General features: G+C 34.5%; 1 protein-coding gene across 6 annotated transcripts in view; it reads left to right on the plus strand.

The window, feature by feature from the left end:
* LOC150104406 (uncharacterized) overlaps positions 1-18,645 on the plus strand; it is a 459,199-nt gene that overhangs the window by 316,038 nt on the left and 124,516 nt on the right. The window lies entirely within an intron of this gene.

Below are 18,645 nucleotides of genomic sequence, written 5' to 3' on the forward strand. Positions count from 1 at the left end.
GGCAGGAATTTGATAATGATGATGGTTTATCAAAATGAAAGTAGCGAGATCACTTTGATATGATAACTGTTAGGACTAGGCACAAAAATAATGTGGAGTAGAAGACTTTGAATGCCTCCTTAATAATCACTACCCAAAGATTAAGTTTGTACTGAATGTTGAGTAGGATAAATTACCTCTTTTTGATGTCCTTATCAAAAAACATATGGAGGAGGCATAGAGTTAGATGTATACATAAAACTAACTCATATTGGACAATATGTGAGTGTGTGCGCCATCTCATTTCACCATTCTTGACAAAGTAAGGTATTATCAGAACTTTAAAGAACCAGTCTTTAAGGATTGTTAAGAATGAAGAGACAAAAAAAGAAAAAAGTACTTGTTCCACTAGTTCCTTCTAGTTTTTCCTAAATGGCTATTCATAGGAGTATTAAATTTCTCTTCTGGAATAAACCTGCTTATGCTTCTCCAGAAATTAATTTCAAGGGAATTTCTTTACCTTATGTAGATGGAACAATAAAGCAGATAGCACATCTTTTAAGAACAGTTGGTCTGAACAATAAAACAAGATAGCACATCTTTTAAGAACAGTTGGTTTGAACAATAAAACAAGATAGCACATCTTTTAAGAACACTTGGTTTGAACAATAAAACAAGATAGCACATCTTTTAAGAACAGTTGGTTTGAACTACCATCCAATTTGCATCTTACAAAACTTCTTATAAAGACAACACTCCATTTGCAGAGTACCCTGGGGGTATATACCATCCCATTGTTCTTGTGACAATTTACATCAGTCAGATGGTGAGAAGTTTTGAAATCTGTAAGAGAGAGCACATAAACAATGTGGAACATAAAGAGAAAAGTGGTATCTACATTTCTCATGATCAATCAACTTGAGCGTCATCACATTGATTGGTCCTCCATTTCCATGCCATATTTAGAGAAAAAAATTTTTCATCAGAATGTTTAAGGACCCTTCTGAAGTGATTTATTTTTATATCACCTTGAACAAAAACCAGTACTTCACAATATATGGAAATCTTTTTGTTTGAGTAACATACAAGACCTTCTGTTATGTCAGTAATTATTCAGACTTTATATGGCACTACAAAAACCATGTGTCTGATGACATGCATGAATAGCTATTATCTTATTAGTTGCTTTCATTTAAAAAAGCAATTATTAAGTCTACTGCCTTTTCTGACAGCGCTGTTATTTAATTAGTTAGTGAAGCATATTGCAATTCATCCAATTTTCATAATTAAATGTACGAACTTTAACCCTGCATTATAATTTTTATAGACTACAATTATCTCTCCCATATTTAATCATTATTCGTTTCTTGAAAATGTGTCAATACCTTTAAAAAATATCTCAAGATAGAAACAAGAAACCAATAGGAAATATATTTAAGATAAAACTAGAATATAAAGAGGGCATTTCTTCTTCCGAAAAAAAGGAGGGGGTATTAGAAATTGGAAAGAATGCACAGAAAAAAAAAATTAAGAAAAACATTGTTTATGAAAATGCTTAAATGCCATAGTAATCAGATAGATATACTGTAGATGCCATAATAAATATGAGATGTTATATTCAGAAAATAGTAATTAGGGAAAGAAAGAAGCGGTGATAGCATTGAACAACAAACACAAAGTGAACTTCTTGATCTGTGGGCCATTTCCACAAACTAGAGTTATGGCATGGCAGATATCAAAATGGAGAACCAGACAAGGAAATTTTATGTGCCAGTGGTCCTATGGAAGGTTCTAAGAAAGAAGTGGATGAATTTTTGAGTTATTAGGGAAGGTAGCCAACATAAAGAAATCAAAAAAGCTGGTCCTTGTTGGAGATCTAAAGAATGATAGACAATGAATTGTAGGCATATGTTTTTGGAAAATTGAGTTTGAGTTTGAGGAAGCACAGTTTACTTCAAACTCTTGTGAGATAGGATTTTTTAATTTACTTTTCTATATTGATTAACTTATTTTTCTACCATGTTATTGTGAGTGTTATTGGGTTCATTGTAAATAGTATATTTATTAATACATTTGTAGACATATTGTTAAATGAAGATAGTTTTTAAAAATTGCCAAAAAATATGACAGAATATAGTGCATCAAAAGCAAAGTAACAGATACCAGAGAAAAGAACAATATTAATAGATGATACAAACAAAAGTAACTTGATTTTGAAATTTGCAGATTAAAACAATTCATTACAGTTGACTCGAGAGCTAGATAAACTTGGGGTGTGTGTGTGGGGGGGGGGGAATGACAGGATAAGAAAAATAAGTGGAGCAATAATAGGTGATGATGGAATCATTACTTAGAGCTTTCCCAAAGTGAAAGTTATGGAAGTGACAATTCTAATTGAGAAACAAAAAAAAAGTAAAAGGTGGTAGTGTTCATAGGACATTGTTTAAGTAGCGATATAATTATTGGAAGAAGCAAAAAAAAAGATGAGAGAGAGAAAGTGAGTGAATCCTTTCTTTCATGCTTACATGGTGATCAGAACACATTACGAAAAATTATGGATACAACTACCGTGTTAGAGTAAAACTTTAGTTTAATATAAACCAAAATATATACACTCGACGTTTAGACCTTCACATTAAGGTCATCTTCTGGAGTATATGTATATATACAAAGAAACAAGCTATGCTACAATCTACGTGTCATGCTAAAGTTACTGATCAACTGATAAAACTATTTATCTGGCATTAAAAAAAAAAAAAAAAAAAAAAAAAAAAACACTACATCGAAGCTAGAGTCCTGTTATTAGACCAAGCTCTTGTCACTCCTTGTCTCAGTATCTCCCATAATGCAAAGCACATCTCTTTGCAGACATGTATAATGCTATGCATTAAGGGAAGGACCACTACTCAGACCGGTTTTGACCTTTATTGAGATCTCAACAGTGGGAGGCAGACCCAGAAGTAGTGATACTAAGGCAGAAGCAATGGAGAGGTCATATTTACTTATACGAGCTGCCAAAAGGTGTACCATCTTATTATTAATTTACTCTAGATTTAGAGAACGATGTTGGAAGTTTATTTTCCACTTGGTTAGACTATAATAAATTTGGTTTAATCCTTTACTCAAGTGTAGGCAGTTCAGGACTGAGGCAACTCGTAGCAAAGGTAGACCAAGCTCTCATCACTCCTTGTCTCAGTATCTCCCATAATGCATAGCACATCTCCTTGTGGACATGTATAATGCTATGCATTAAGGGAAAGGCCACTATCCAGACCGGTTTTGACCTTTATTGAGGTCTCATCAATGGGAGGCAGACCCAGAAGTAGTGATACTAAGGCAGAAGCAATGGAGAGGTCATATTTACTTATACGAGTTGCCAAAAGGTGTAGCACCTTATTATTTCTCTCGTCAGTGGGTCTCCCACTGATGTGAGACCCCAGTAAGGGTCGAAACTGATCTGGGTAGTGATCCTTCCCTTAATGCATAGCATTATACATGTCCGCAAGGAGATGTGCTTTGCATTATGGGAGATACTGAGACAAGGAGTGATGAGAGCTTGGTCCACCTTTGCTACGAGTTGCCTCAATCCTGAACTACTTCAGGCACAAACTTTCTTTGCCTACACTTGGGTAAAGGATTAAACTAAATTTATTATGCTCATATAATTATACATATAAATTGCAACTGGTATGGATAGTGGCCAATAAAAAATGAAAAATTGCTTAGAGTACTGAAGTCCGGGTTTGCTGGAAACTAAGTGGGCTGAATGTGTGTCATCCAAATTCTTGGGATTTTTATGCCCCCATTATTATTAAGATTGGGGTGGTTAATCAAAATTTCACAGTCTTCTTTAAATTTCCATTCATACCAAGTTTTTGTATGATACAAGAACAAGTATTTTTTCAATCAATTCGATGTAGGGTGTTAAGAGTGTGATATGAGAGGCCTGCTTCACCAAAATTATATTTAATGTATCATTTGTGTTCTTTTTTATGGATTAGGATTGTATGTCCAGTTTCCCCAATATTATGGGTAAGTTACAGGTGCAATAAACTCCAGGTTGTGCCAATGGGATGGGGGGGGGGGAGGATCCTTAGAGGTGTTGAATATATACATGCTAACTCATATCACCACCCTTTGCAGAAATTTGGAGTCATCAACACCCTCGAAAACAGAGCTATGAGCTATAACAATTTGCTCTAATGAACAAGCTCTTAAACAAGAATTAAAAATTATTAGCAATACATTTATAAATAATAGATATAGCAAAAATACCAGTAATAAAATTCTTCATAAAACTTTATCAAAAAATAATATAGATTACAGTAAAACCATACATTAAAGGGTTATCAGAAAAAATCAATGAAATCGTACGTCATTATTATCTTTATGCCACTTTTTAAACCACCTTTAAAATTAAAAAACATATTCATCATTTCTTTAACAATTTTGAGACACTCTTCTAAGGTGGAAATTTTCTTCTTATAGGCTGTTTCTCTTAATTCTGTTCTAACACCTTGGTGGAACTATTGGATTACAGCCCAATCTAAGTGAGGTTTATCTTCACTAGTCACATTTAAACTGTTGGCTAGTGTCAATAAATGATTGTGAAAATCAGTGAGAGTTTCTTTATCTTTTTGTAAGACGCTCTGTAACTTCCATAAATTTGGGCCAATACTTCTTAATTTTGAGAACTGTGAAATCAAGTTATCCTTAAATTTTTGATAATCTAATGTTTCTTTTAGCACTGGAGATGAGTACAAAAAAGTTTTAGCTTTGCCAATTAATTTACTTCTTAATAGTATCAGTAATTGGAAATCAGTCCAGTTAGCTATTTCCCTAAGTTTTTCCACATAAGTGAAGAATGACAGCACATCATCAGATTTTTCACCCGAAAATTGAGGAAAGACCTGTTGTGGGTTTACTGTACGGAAAAATTCACTATCCTCCATTTTTTAGCTTGAGGCTGCCATAATAATCTATCAAACTTAATTCTTAACTACAATTTCAATTCTAAAATCTAAATTCACTTATCTCTTTGCCTGACTCTGATTTACAACCAATTCACAGTGATTTGCTTAATTTTACTTTAAAGGTTCTGTTATCAATTCTTCTACTATAATCACACAAAATTTATTCAATTGCTTAACTTATTTCAGAGAAATCGCATCCTGTCGACTGCACCATTTTGTTGGATCGTTCTTCCTGTCTTTTGATCCACCATCTTGCTTTAAAGTTGTTCTTGTTAAGGTTAATTAATTGTATGTTGATTACTAATCCAAATATAGGGAAATTTCTATTATACTGCACATTCAGATTAGTCTAAGCAAAATAGTGTAATCAAATATTAATTAACTTTAGCAGTCTAATGTTTATATATAGGCTGAATTTTACATTAACATTTGAGGTTCCCGCTACGTCCAATAATTTTATAAACGGTGCAGTGGAAAAGAATCAGGCTAACAACAAATCTTTATCTATCCCTTAGTCAGAAATCACATTGCTCAGTCAAGAGATAGCTATCACTTTAAGGGGGGAAGACTATTAATCTTCTAGCTTCGACTAATTTCAGCATAAACACCAGCGTTAATGTTAGGATTTAACAGAAGGAGATAACTCTTATAACTTCACTCTAAAATGCTATAAAGTACAACTGTTCTTACCGGAATAAATCTTTGCACATATTATTCACTGAGGCACACTTAAAACTTTAGTTAATTATCACACTGGAGCTACACATTTCAAAAGTAATCTTCTTTAAATTAACTTAATCTTTAATTTCAGCACATCACATAGGCAGACACACTTGTACTAGAAAATCTACTTATTCCCCATTAACTACTTTACAATAGAATCAGCTTTCTACTAATCTTCCTAGAAAGCTCTGGAATACAACATTATCTTCAGAATTCCATATCAATATTCTGAGTTGTCAATTTACATTTCGATCCTTTGTAATCTGATCACAGCACTTAATTCTTTGTACTACAGCCTCTTATTTAACTTCGTGCTGCATAAATTATTTCCTCATCTTTATTGTACTGTTCTCAGTGCCATTACTGTGCTGAGTGCTCCAGTTGTACTCAGTCCCTAATTCTAGTGCTGACTCTGCTGACCAACTGCCTTTTTTTACTCTCGCTTTCCGTTTATATATTTTCACTCCGTTTTCCCGCCAAAACTTGTTCTCACCGTCTAGCTCATATCAATTCCATCTCACATCTATAACACACGCACTACTATGCTCGCGCTTTCTATTTTTAACTCCGTCTCCATGACAACAATTAGAGCAGTGCATAAGCATTACATAACATTATACCTTCACATACAGAAATAAAATAAAAGGATATTTTTCAATTCAAATAATATATAATTAAATATGATGAACTCAAATTCTTCTACTATTAATATAGGAATAAATAAAATAATCTGAACGTTATTTTTATACAGAGTCCTTTCCATTATTAATACATATCCTAGATTAAATAATAAAAACTCAAAGATAATTATATGAATAATAGTTTATAATAAGAGATTTACATTAAATAATAATTACAAATGTAGCCTTTGATATGGCGGATTATGTTGGATTCTGAAAGGAGTATTAATAATTTTAATTTTTCTTCATTTCAGAATCCAACAAAGATGCTTTTGAAAACAAAATATAGGAGAAGAAGTTTAGAGCAACTTACTCCAAAGTGCTAGCTAACTTTGGTCATTTTGTTTAGAGACAGCTTTAGAGAAATAAACTGTTATTCTTATAAGTAGAGAAATAACAGTTGTCATATCTCTCAAATTCTCTAAGATCCTGGATTCTTATCTTTTAAAATGAGTAAGACATTTGCCTTGATTTAGTTAGTGTAACTTCCATAGAAACTGATTAACATTAGTGAATTTGTGTCAAAACATGGATCAAGATGCATTCCTGAGATATGAATGAGAGTAGTCATTATAAAAGACCCTCTGTAACCTTAGTCTCAGAGAGCATTTGTTTCTTTTTATTAAAAGCTCTTTTTCTATCTCTGGCCAAACCCTTGTAAATTTGAGTAGATCAACACTTTCTTTTCAATACTACTGAAAGAAGGGTATTTCTTAAAAATATCCCAAATGTAATTTTTATTTTATTTATGTTAACTCCACGCATGATAGGCCACAAAACCTATAACATGACAGTGCCACATGGGCAGGTGGTTAAGGAAAAAGATGGAATCTATTAATTGTATTGAAGTAGGGGTTAATTTGTTGCATCCTTAATTACTGGTCAAGGTGAAGGTTACATTTTTAGCGAAATATGCAGAAACTTTTTTCTCTGGAAAACTTGATCCTATTAATCGCCATTCCTCTTCTCCATTTAAGAAAACCTCGTAGTACACAAAAGTTAGTTTCAAGATTTTTCACAATGAATGTCTCAAACATGAATTCTCTCACTTCTCTAAGTGTGGTGAAATATAATCTAGTGAATTTCAATACTGCCATAACAGAGTCCAGTCCACTTCCTCAGGTAGGGATCCTGCTTCATTCCATCTTACTCTTGATAATGTTTTTTTCCACTGTGAAGAACATTTTCTCTTCTTGGGGCAACTTTTGCACCTAGCTCATCCTGATATAGGCATATCACGTTCATGGCCTCCTTGGATTCCAGAGGATTTGTTCTTTTCATTCAAAACAATAGTTTTCTTGCTCAATACCTGACACTTTATATATCCAACCAACATTGAAATATTGTTCTTCTCTTTGAGGTGGTGCACTCAGCACTTCTGAGAATTCCTTCCTCTATACAGAGGAAGGGAGTCAAGCTTTTTGGATGCCTTTCTCTCAGACTCCCTCCATTCACTTTTTCAAGTGGGTGCTCTGTTGCATCATACTTTTTTATATAGGTACTTTCATGGAATTGTCCAGGACTGGCCGCTACCATTCCATTACTTTCCTCTGGTCACATAGAAATATGGGCCGCCACTGGTCAACATCCATACATGGTTCAGCTGAAGGCATATCAAGTCAGCTTCGTCTTCTTCCTTCTATTTCTGTTCTTTGGAGGAGCCTTCCCTCTGCTATTTTTCCCCAATGAGTACGACTCCAAGCTTTAAGAAATTTAATAGATTCCTTCTTTCTCCTTCACCACTTACCTACATGTTCACTGTTACATTAGATATCAACATCAGAAAAAAAAAAAAGTGTCCTGTGAATTAACTCCTAGGAAATTGGTTTCGACTGCAAATGGGATGTTACTTTGTTGCATCCTTAATTATGAGTGATGATAACATTTTTGGTGAAGTGCATGTGGACACTTTTTTGCTATGGAAAACTCGATCCCATTAGTTACCATTCCTCTTCTCCATTTAAAGAAAATCTTGTAGTAACCAGTGTGTTAAACATTGTTCCTCTCACTATTCTCAAGTGAGGTGAAGATAATATAGTGAATTCCAATACAGCATAACAGAGTCCTGTCTTCTTCCTCAGGATAAGGATCCTGCTTCATTCCCTCTTACTTTTGATATGTTCTTTCTAGAGAAGATCAGTTTCTCTTCTTGGAATGCAAGATTTCAGTATTTTCCTTGTCCTATCTCCTACACCATGTGAGCTGGTCAGTGTTCTTTCTTTTGTGTTTATACACTAGAAGATTGATTATATTGGATCATTAATATATATATATATATATGGAGTGTTTTCTTTTTTTCAGTAAAGATTAGGCCACTAGAATAGCAGTTGATCAAATCATGGGGTCACTTTGGCATACTATTTGTAGTTTAGCTTGTCAATGTATTTTCCAAATGATGACCTTGATATGAAGGACAAAATGTTGGGAAATTAAAATAACCATTTTCACATTGTTATAGTCTCAACAATTAATAAATATGAATGCTGATATGAATGACATGCTGGCTGGAGCGTTGCCCGGTTAAACAAGGCCCCCGTTGTTTTTGCCAGGGAACCAGGGAAAACAGCAAAAAGTCAGCTACTGGAACAAATCCTAAAACACACCCAAACTCATTATCACCAGAGCTCAAGATTGGTACTATCAACACCAGAAGCCTGAACGGTACAGAAGTGGAGCTAGCTGAGGAATTAGATAAGTACCAGATCGACATCATAGGAGTGACTGAAACAAAAAAGACAAAAACTGGTGAGATCTTTCTGAGCAATAAATACAAAATGTTATATTCAGGCAATGACAATCAAGGAAAAGGAGGAATAGCCATAGTATTCAACACTAAATATGAGACTAATCTTCTTGAATGGCAGACAGTCTCAAGTAGAGTAATGTGGGCAAATATGAGAATGGGGAACTGGACAATGAGACTTATTTGTGCCTATGGTCCTACAGAAGGTTCTACTAAGGTAGAAGTGGAGGAATTTTTTTGATGCTTTAGAAAAAGCAACTGACACAATGAAAAAGGAAAAGTTGGTCCTTGTTGGGGATCTAAATAGCAGAGTAGGAAATAATTGTGAGACATACAAAAATATTTTGGGAAAATTTGGAGAAAAGAGCAAAGCTAATAATAATGGCAAATATCTGTTGGATTTCTGTTCAGGACATGGACTGGTTATTACTAACAGCATGTTCCAACATAAAAATGTGCACAAATTCACGTGGAGAGAAGAGGCAAGGAATAAAAAAAGTCTCATCGACTATGTTATTGTTTATAGTGATGTTTTCTTGTACTGGATACAAGAGTGTACAGAGGATTTGAAATTGAAAGTGATCACCATTTAGTCTTGAGCAGGATAAAATTGAATTTCACATTGAAAAGAATAACATTTAAGAAAGTTTAAAGGGAATAAAAGTTGAGCAGCTCTCAGATGTGAACTGTAGACTAAAATACGTAAACATTATTCAAAGAAAAATGAAAGAGTTTGAGAACAAGAATCAAACCTTGGAGATTGATTGGCAAGCTCTGAATAAAACATTGATTGATTCAGGAAGAGAGGCATGTGTTGAGGTTGTCTGCAAGGGTAGACAAATCAGAACTCCCTGGTGGACACAGGAAGTTAAAGAGGCAGTGAAGGAAAAGAAGAAAGCATATCAATAGTTCATGGTAATTAAGTCAGCTTGTGCTCTTATAGAATATAGAGACAAATGTAAGAAAGCTAACCACTGTGTAAAACTAGTTAAAGAAAAAGTCATGGGAAGGAATTTGTTAAGAACATAGAAAATAAATATCAAGAAGGTGGTAAGATATTCTGGAGGTTATTGATGAAGCTCAGAAATGGGGAAAGAGTGCTGTAAAAGGAATTAGAGATGATAAAGGTGATATGAAAACTGGAGAAAAAGATATCCTTGAAATATGGAGTAATTACTTTAAAAAATTTCCTAAATGAAACTGGCAGTGATGACAACAGCACATCGGGGAAAAAAAAAAAAAAAAAAAAAAAAAAAACACTGATCAGGCAAGCAATCAGGAATACATATCCATACTTGAAGTAGAAAAAGCCTGAAATATGGAAAGGCAGTTGGAGTAGATGATATTCAAGAAGAAATGCTCAAGTATGGAGATATAAAAGTCTTACAGTGGCTGCACTGCATAGTTCATAAGTCCTGGAAAGAGGGATGAATCTTGGATGATTGGAGTAGAGCTCTCATAGTATCCATATATAAAAAGGGAAATAAAACTGAATGTGAGAATTACAGAGGTATTTCTCTACTGAGTGTTCCTAGTAAAATATATGCAAGTATACTTGAGAAAGATTGTGGAAGAAAAGCTTGGTGAAGAACAAGCTCTATTCAGGCCAAATAGATGCTGACGGGATCAGATCTTCACTTCACAACAAATAGTAGAGAAGTCGTGAGAATATAGCAAGGATCTGTATTTAAGTTTTGTAAATCTGAGAAGATCTATAAAACTTAAATATGACAAAGTGCCGAGGGAAGCTATTCAAAACATTACAGTTATATGGTGTCAATAGGGCATTATATCAAGCAATACTTAGTTTTTATTTGAGTTGTAAGTCAGTAGTTAGAATTGAAGGAAGTACAGGAAGGTGGTTTAATGTTAAATCTGGTGTCAGAGAAGGATGTACATTATCCCCTCTGTTATTCATTATTTATATGGATCATATTATGAAGGAAAGTGGTATTAAACCTGATATCAAACTTGAAGATGTTAATCTTAGTTCTTTGATTTATGTGGATGATGTTATACTTCTAAATAAATCCACTACAAGTCTGCAAGATTCCCTAACTAAATTGAATAACTGTTGTAATAAATATGGTATGAATGTTAACAATAACAAGACAAAGCAATGCAAATAGGCAAAACATTGAAAATACGAACTTCATTCTGAATGACAGCATTATAACAAGCAAAACATTTCAGCTACTTAGGCACGAATTTTAGTGAAGATGGTAAATTAAATATCGAAATAGAAAACAGAATCAACAAAGCTGGTTCGGTAGAATGTCAACTGAATAATTTCATATGGAATAAGAGAGAAATTAGTCAAAACACTTAATTAGCTGTGTACAAGACAGTGTTCAAAGCAATTTTAACTTATGGATCTGAGAGCTGGGTTAGAAGTAAAACACTTGACCAAAGTCTAGAGACCACATATATGAGAGTCCTGAGAAAGATTAGGAGCTTAAACAGATGGCATCAATGGCAATATCACATTAAAAACAAGAATATTAGGAAAGAACTTGACATTGTTAGCATCTAGGAATCAGTTTGCAAAGCTAATCTCAGGTGCTATAGTGATTTAAACAGAATTGGAGAGGACAGATTAGCAAAACAAGTGTTCTCTGCCATGTTGGCAGAAAAAGACCCAGAGGAAGACCAAGATATAGGTGGATTGATATGGTAAAAAGTTCCTTAGACGATAGAAATATAAGATCTGACAATGTTGGAGCCTTGACAGGTAATATATTGATCTGAAGGAAAATTGTAGATATGAAGTTAGTAATGGTGGAAATTTTTCAAGTATTACTATCATATCCTGTACACCCCTTGAGGGTGTTAGATCCTGAATGGAGAACATTACAAGTAAATTCTTTATTCAGGATTTAACATGATAAATATTACTAATTAAGGAGATACCTGCACATCACCTAATAATTATGAGAAATTTCTTTATGTTGTATTATAATATGTAGTCCATATGTGCCATATATTGAAATTTATTCCTGTATAACTGAAATGAGAAGCAGAGAATTTCGTATCAGAATAGTAAGAATTATGTAAGGGAATTAAGTTTTGTAAATCCCACTAAGCTGTCTATTACATTACGAAATTTCAAGAAAGATTATAAGCAGTAATCCAGAATAATCGTGTATAATCTGTACGAGTCGAGCGTAGCGATGGAGCTGTACCTACTCGGAAAGTGACTTCTGAACGACTACCTGGAATAGGGTAAACCTAACAGATTAGGGAGAGTGTAGGATCACCCAAGGGGCATGAACGATGGGATTCGTGGGTAAAAACCACATCGAATAGAGGTGAATAAAAGTCGATGCACCCAATATTAGAGGGCTTTTTCTTCTTCGGTTCCTGGATTCGAGTTTTAAGGGGATTGTCGGGGGATTCGTGAGAGAGCGGTGAGTGGACTACAGTGATGACGGACAGCGGGTTCTTTTCTTGAGAATGCTTGATGATTTCCTAGCGGAGCTGATCGCGATATGACTGGCCTATGCAGAATCTAGCCTTAGCAGAATGTCCCATCAGAGAGAACAGAGAAAGTTTCCGGCAGAGCGGTAGACAGCATGCCACAGTATGGAAATGATTCAAAGAAAAGCGTAGTGCATCGCCAGGTGCAATGACGGCTGATAACTATACAGTAAGGTAATCCAGATCTACATGAGATGGCAGCATGAAATCTGAAGGGATCCGGTAATGTAAAGAATTTCATTCTATGTTAAAAATCGCTTAGAAGAATAAGAAATTTGTGTATACTGTAAACAAAGGACACTATAAGAGGACTTTTAAGTGAGAATTTGATTGAATTAGTTAAGACCCCATGGAACAAAGAAGAATTGTTGATAGGCAGTGCTTTGAGAATGGCTAGGCTTGACTAATGAAATTTAGAATTAAGATGGTTATTGATAGAGTATTAATGAAAGTGTTCAGTGCGTGTTCTGTGAATAACTTGTGAAAGGAATTATATCCTAGTAGTGTTATGCTCACACTTAATCTTATCTTTTCATAATTGAAGGAGTTTGCTTACTCAATTTCATTGTTGTGATTTAGTATGAATGAACCTTAGCTTAGAGCGAGTTTTGTTCTATTGAGTATTTGAATTTTCTTAACTGTAAATGTTTTGTGCTTTTTTCCAATAAACATGTTTTGTACCTTATACCTGAGTTTATGCCTGATTACAAATTCAAACCACCACTTATGAAATAGAACCTTTTGGTGGGAAGGAATTAGATATTATTGCTCAAGTGAGATTCAGGTCACGACTGCTAACTGAATCTGCACAGCGCTAGCATAAGATTAATTATTGTGTGTATCCCTTTCTAAATTTAGAATTGTTTCCCTGAACAAGAGTCTCTTCTATTATAGGATATTGGCTGGCGCAGCATAAAATAAATTTTGCCAATATCCGAAAAAGGAAATAGTACTGAATTAATATTTGAAAGTCACAACAGTAGATTAGAAAGTGGGCTATTTAGAGGTAGAACAAGGTATAATATAGAGAAAATAACGAGATAACAAGGGTAAATGTCAGGAATTTGATGATGATGAATCCTGATCACCAAGTTATATATATATATTAAAAGAAAGTGTTGGGTGTTTGGAATGGTTGTGGGACAATTTACCAAAATTGTCTGTGCAAGCATTTGGGGAAAACATGATGATAGGAGATATTTGTGGGTAATAATGCAATTGACCCATCTGGATGCAGTAGTGGTGGAGAACAGTGTGCCAAAACGTTTTGCTCAACTGCTTTGTCCAGAGACCAAAATGTGTGGCTTCCATTTTGGCTCTTTGTTAATCGGTTTTTCATGCACTGAGGATTTTCTTGCAGCTGTATCAGGCTTTGGGGTAAGTGGTGAGAGAAGGCAGAGTTCTTGATGCGAGCCAGTTGCCTTGTACTTGGTACATTTTGTTGAGAACCAGGCCTTACTTAGAGGATGGGAATTTAGCATAGAAGGCAGATATAATATGTGCTTCCATACTGTAAAGGATTATTTCAGCTCAGTGCATAAGCTTGGGTTAGAAGGCCGAAAGCAGTAATCCAAACATGAACATGAGGCACAGAAATCTTGGAGGTCATCCCAATCTGGTGCTCTTATAATGCCAGATGACTTAGTTGAGAATAGTTATGTGAGTATTGCTTAGTGGGAGAAGAGATAAGCACAAGGGAAATGCAACCTTCACAGTAAATTTGGAGGGATCACTAGTGATGAAGAGGTGCAGAGTGTTTGAGATTATCTGGTATTCTGGTGGGTATGTGCAATTTGCATGAAGTCATTTATGGCGAATGTCTTAGCATCTCTACTTGCTTGGTCTGTGCAGTTGGAGATTTGCCAAGTGAAGATAACTTCGCTGCTAGGAAAGTTGGATTGAAGGACATCAACTTTCAAAGAGTAGAAGTCAGAGTTCCAAGTGGTTGGCAGCATTGGGAAAGCATTATAGACAGCATATGAATTTGACAGAGGGGCTGAGAGATTTTCAGCCAAAGTAGATTGTGATTCTAAGTTGAATATTCTCTGGCATGGTATGTGAGATTGAACCGTATGTATGCACAACTGCTTCCCTTTAGTCAAAAGGAGTTGAAGAGTGTGTATTTGAGGAAGTACACATGAGTAGTGCTGCTTGGAAAGTCTTACATTTTGGTTTCTGTTAGAAAAAAGCAGGAGGTGGTTTGCAGACTGGTGGTGGAAGTGGACACTGTTGAGATTGGAGCAGAGACCATGTATATTTGTAAATTGGATTTGTAAGTGTCTGTAGGGTTGGTTGTTGATTGAGTGGGTCAGACACATTCCCTGTACTTAGGTTTTCAAGTTGGCTATTAGCATTGCTCAATTATTCTTCATCTTCTAAATTGCTCCTTTGTGGTGAATGTACCATGTGATGTACCAGTCTCATATATGTGATTAGAGAGAACTAACCTTCAGGTTGCTCACAGCCATCATTAGTTTTGATGCACTTGCCTGATGTGTTGCAGGAAGGTTGTCCTGTCCCATTTCTTGTTTGTAGGTCTGAAGCACTGGTGATTTTTCTGCATTCAAACCTAGATTTTACCATTAGCTTTGTGATGTCTTCCTTCAATGTATCGTTGCTTTCAGTTGGGGAGTTGAGGATAAGGGCCTTATTTTTTTTTTATTTTTTTTTTTTTTTTTACCTTGACCAAGTTGTACTTCCAGAAAAAATTTTAAAACTCGGGAAGATGAATAATCATATTTTGCATCATTTGTGCTAGTGGTTTGTGAGTGGAATTAGATCTGTTTTTTTCTAGTTGTGTTGTTTCTTGTCATATCTTATTGTAATACAGTATTGACTGCTGAGCTGCATTCTGTATATTTGCACTTAAACATATAAAGATCAAGAATAGCTCAATCTGTAGCTTATTTTTTTTTTAAGATTTCTTAATTCAGGTTAAATATTAATCCCACTTTGCCTGTTGTGTATGTAATTAATTAGTTAGCATTTTCTGACTAACATTGATATTACATATTTATGCCCTTTCAGTTTCATTACTGAAGGTTATTCCAGAAGCACAAAAGATGGCATATCTGTGTTTTTATTATTATGTACAGCCTATATTAGGCATTTGATATTTGTAGATACTTATCCTCTTTCCAGAAGTACTTTGTGAATTACTGGTAATGTAGAATTTGATAAGCATAGTTTTTCTTCATTAAAGCATCTAAATCTCTAGCTGTTGTAATGAGGAGAAACTAGTTTACTTAGCAGAGCTGAAAAAACCGCTTTTTCGACATGCATTTTTATGTGGAATACTTTAAGTGAGTAATCTCTATAGTGTGGACAATACTTTACTGCTTGTCATCTTCAGGAAAAAAACAGAATTCTCTTTCACAAATGCCATATGTCCCTTTAAAAGAAAGGATAATTGCATCTCTTTGACAAATCTTCATACACAATATGGTCTTGGTAAAGGAGAGGCTAAGTTTCTATATTATAGATGTATTGCACATATCTTTACCCTGGAATAATTCCCAGTAAGAAAATTATCCCTTACTCCCTATTAGTAAGGGATAATTATATATCCCTTACTATCAGTACAGTACTTATAATTATCAGTACTGTACTGATACTTGGTCCAAGGATTAGATAATCCTTGCTCTAGAAACTAGATATGAAACTTTTTTTGCCATTTCAGGCCTCACACTGTGGTGATATTTACCACCCCCAAAGACATTCGCAAACATCCATGCCAGTGGTGGGATTTAGTCCCTCATCATTTAATTATGGCAAATATGTTATTTACTCAGTTAATCAAGCCAGCATTGTTAATTCATCACTATACAGCCAGCCAGTTTACACTGCTCATGCTCTCTCATAACTTCATTAACCTTATGAGATCACAGCTTCATTCTGTATGTCTTCAATGGAGAGGTAACTGTGTTTAATTCATGAAAGAAACATAAAATACATGTGAACACAGTGGATATATATTTAATTAAATGTGATTAATTATACACATAGTTTGGTTTGTTTCTTAAATCATAGTAAGTGTAACAGAATAGAAATAAGAAATTTAAAAAACAATGTAGGTACATGGAGAATGGTACTTGTTTTCATAGACTGTGGTGAAAGAGCCAGGTAAATACAATACTATTAGGATCTGATACAGGTGTGTGTAACTATATTGGGGGGAGCCTAATAAAATTACTAATGTTGCCAAGATTTTTGACATAGTCTGCCATTGAGATTTGTGTGGTGGAGACAGACCTCAGCACTTTCTCTAAAACAGACATTCATATTTGTGGGGACACCTATGCAAAAATATTGACATCATCCCAAAGGATCCTGTCTGTTTTTTGGATTTAGCATAAAATTGGTATTCAGAAATGCATTTAGTGATGGATCGGTCTGTTTGAACACAGTAAAATAACTTGCACTCATGTGGAAGTGAATGGACTCCATGTAGCTGCAAAGGTCCTTTATATTTTATCAAAGATCCAAAGGTCTTTTATTCTTTGGAGGTGATTTGATTAAATAATTTAAAATGCGATTCAAGAAATTTCCTAAGGTTACAAGTAACATGCTCAGAAGTGCTTCTGGTATGTGGGATAGAGATTCTATGATAATTATCTCTTGTTGTAGAAGCAGGCAAAACAAACAGCTGATTTTCTCAAATTTTGGATTGTAGCCATTGAGAAAAGTAGTTTGTTTGATGGTTGAAATTTCTTCACGTCTTTTATGTTTCTTTTATTTTCCAAGATTTCAGCCTTCTCATCGATTATACAAACGCAATGGAACTTATGAAAACTGATGTGTTGAAACAAACAAACATGTGTACAAAAGAGCACCATGGTGATATATAGCCTAGAGCTTTTGTGCTTTGGACACGGCTTGTTAAGTCAGCTGGGACATAAACATCATGCTGTTCAGCAGCAGCAGCAGCCAAAAATTTGAATATCTGTTCTTTGAAACATTCGTAGTGAAAAGAAGCTACAGATTACTTAACTGTAATGATGATATAGATTTAAACGTGTGGATAGGCTTATGTGTTCGTCACACATGTTGAATTGGATTTAAATGGTATTGATGTCAACACAGATTGATAAGAAAATAACTATTTATTAACTTAAAAGCTAATATTTCGCTGGTATTATATCCAGCATCTTCAGAGCACACAAACAAAGTTTGTTACAAATGTGAGACAACCACAATTTGGTGTAACAGTGGGGCTAGTATAAGTAATTGCAGCGTGCAACACAAGACTAAAGTCCTTATACGGCGCCATCAAAGTTTAAAAAAAAAAAAATAGATTTAAGCTCTATTTTAGGTCTATTATGGCATGGAGAATTCAAATCTAAACAAAATGCACCATTTCCAGCAATTGGTAGATGAAACTATTCATCCCACTATCGGCCCAAGGGTGACAACCAGCTTGAGCTTAATTAAATTTAAGCCTTTGTTGCAATTAAGAAATACTGGCACACATCTGTGTTAATATACTCCCAACAATATTAAGTCAACTAGAATTTTAATCTTTCTTGTATGTATGTGTTGCACCATGCCCATATTATGTAATTAGTTTATTAATTTTATTTTTTTCCCTTTTTCTTTTGCATGATATTTCCTAATGATAGGTAGTAAGGTATTGTTGAATTAGTTATTAGTTAATTATTAAACAATTATATGCAGTTTTCCCTGTAAAATTCTTATATATAAAAGTAAATAGCATAGATAAATAAATTACTGTATTTGCCGGCATATAAGATGCACTTTCTTTCCTTGAAAATAGGTCTGAAAAACAGGGTGCGTCTTATACGCCGATACTCAGTTTTTTTATTTTTTTCATTTCTGGAAATTTTCTCTGTTCCGAGTTATGAGATTTCTTTCTTGCTTCCTTGTGGTATGAGAGAGCATTCCAGTTCAGTGGATACGCATGCACTGTCTTCAACAATCACAGCTGTTAAATCACAGATCTGCGTTAAATTTTCTCTAAATTTCATGGCAAATTATGGCTGAAAAACGTCGGCATTGCTACAATATTGCATACAAGCTACTTGTCATTGTGTATTCAATCACTCATAGGTAT

This window comes from Typopeltis vanoorti, chromosome 8, assembly GCF_054136105.1.
Source record: "Typopeltis vanoorti isolate ZY-2024b chromosome 8, IOZ_Tvanoo_1.0, whole genome shotgun sequence".
NCBI classification, from domain to species: domain Eukaryota; kingdom Metazoa; phylum Arthropoda; class Arachnida; order Uropygi; family Thelyphonidae; genus Typopeltis; species Typopeltis vanoorti.